Source organism: Cynara cardunculus (assembly GCF_001531365.2).
Source record: "Cynara cardunculus var. scolymus isolate 2C chromosome LG 2, CcrdV1, whole genome shotgun sequence".
Taxonomy (NCBI): Eukaryota; Viridiplantae; Streptophyta; class Magnoliopsida; order Asterales; family Asteraceae; genus Cynara; species Cynara cardunculus.
Window position 1 is genome coordinate 42876287 of NC_037529.1, and position 2620 is coordinate 42878906.

A 2620-nucleotide genomic window follows, 5' to 3' on the forward strand; every position below is an offset into this window, starting at 1 on the left:
CATGGGATAAGGGTGGCATATCAAGGAGAGGTGTACCATGGGATAAGGGTGGCATATCAAGGAGAGGTGTACCTTTGGATATAAGGGTGACATTTATATGTGTCTTGTATGATATAACTCTTTCTATTATATCCCTTAAGACCACCGTGGTATGGAATCTTTATTTCTTTGTGATTTAAAGATTTAAGATCAAGGTTCTTATYGGAAATCATAGTCTGGATGTTATTGAGGAGAAAACATCAGGTTTGGCCTGAAACTTTATATTAACCTTATTTGATTTGAAAAGGTTTAAAAGTAGCATTATATGAAACCTGATTGGTTCAGAGGTATGAGATTTGTATATGTTGGACCGATATTAGGGAACCGCCCACATGATATTGTCCGCTTTAGGCTGCCCCTTCCGGCAACAACCCCTCACGGCTTTAAAATGCATCACTGGTAGGAGTAAGATCCCCCCTTCCTTATAAGGAAGACGAATCCCCCTAGCCTCACCGATGTGGGATGCTCCTGCATTGCTACAGGAGCTTTCGGTTTAGGAATCACGGATTTGACCGGCTCGAGGGAACGATGAGGCGGAAGTCCCAACATTCCCCCCCCCCACATTGGTGCGGCCCTAACTCTGATACCAATTGTTGGACCGATACTAGGGAACCGCCCATATGATATTGTCCGCTTTGGGCTGCCCCTTCCGGCAACAACCCCTCACGGCTTTAAAACGCGTCACTGGTAGGAGTAAGATCCACCCTTCCTTATAAGGAAGACGAATCCCCTAGCCTCACCGATGTGGGATGCTTCTGCATTGCTACATGAGCTTTGGGTTTAAGAATCGCGGATTTGACCGGCTTGAGGGAATGATGAGGCGGAAGTCCCAACAATATAGCTGAATGCTTTGCTTGAAAAATGAAAAAGGATCTGGTATTATGTCCTATTTGTTCATATATTTGTTATATATATGAATATTTGTTTTTCATAAAGATTTTGGTGATCTTCACCCTGCAATGACATAAATAGGGTATCTCACTAGACCTTTTGGTCTAACCCTCGTTTTGCGATTTTAACTATGTGTTGTAGGAGGTACAGATTGTAAGGGAAAGGGGAAGACTTAATATTTTCCTATATGCATTTCTGCTTGAAGATCTATTATGATGTACAGTTTTGATTGATTAGTACAAGAAATGTATTTTGAATTTTTGGACCTTGTATTTGGTCATGTTAGATTCTTGTACTAAGGGACCTGAATGGAATGATATTACATATTTCTTTTGTATGAAATGTGTGTTACATGCAATGTGTGGGTTGGGGCGTTACAGAATGGTATCAGAGCCTGAGTTTAAGGGATTTAGGTATTCAACAGTATGATGCCTAGACTTAAACTGTTTTATTGCATGTTAAGGGTCCCGGACATAGTTAGCACCATTGGAAATAAATATGATGAGTTGAAAGAACAGTGTGTAAGGTAAATTTTAATTACATCTGGCCAACGTAATTATGAATTTACAGGTACACATCTAAACTTGAATACTTCATTATATTTGGGAATGTGAATACGTGATTATTAACATTCAACTCTGCAGATGTCTAGCCGAACTAGAAGATATGAAAGAGTGGCCCATCCAGAATCTGAGGAAAGGGAAGAAACACCCGTAAATCTACCGACTAGCATGTCTGGAAATAGAGGTCGGGGAAGAACAAAGGGACGAGGCAGAGGAAGAAGCCAGTCTCAGGGAAGGGGTCGGACCGAAATACATTATGAACATGTGGAATCCCACTCTGGGAATGTTCAGGAAAGGTAGGTGCCACACCCAGAATATATAACCAGAGATATGTTGGCAGAGGAAATGGGGAAGTTGCGGGAAACTCTAACATCTATCATGGGGATACCGGCTAGGGTGGAAACGGAAAGAGTAGAAGTATGTCCCTCTGCTCCAATAACTCACAACAAAGAAGGAGCTATTAAGATGTTTTTAGCATGCAAACCACCAACCTTTTTTGGGAAAAGAGATCCAGTAAAAGCTATGTGCTGGATTAAGGAGATGGAATATGTGTTTAACATCATTCGGTGCCCGGAAACAGATAAAGTTCGATTTGCTGTTTCTGTATTAAAGTCAAATGCTTTATTTTGGTGGGAAGTTGAATCGTCTACCAGAACAGATATTTTACAGACTCTGTCTTGGTTAGAATTCGTGGATAGATTCAAGAATCAATTTTGTCCTAAAACAGCAGTGAGACAAATGGAGGAAGATTTCCTGAAATTAGAGCAAGGAAATGGAACTGTTCGGGAGTATACCGAAAGGTTCATTGAATACTCTCGTTTTGTTGGACATTATGTTTCAACTGAATCCAGGAAGATAGAGAGGTATATTTGGGGTTTGAAACCCTCAATTAGAGAATTTGTTATTGCTATGAACCCTAATACTTTTCCATTGACGGTGGACGCAGCTGAAGTAACCGAACGAAATAAGAACCGATAATCAGAAGGAAAGATTGTAGAGAAAAGAAAATGGGAGGGACCTTCATCTTTTCGAGGGCCGAAAACTGTTAGATATGATAACAGATCTGAGCAGAAGATTAGTGAGAAAGTCTGCTCACAGTGCCGACAAATTCATCAGGGTGAATGTAA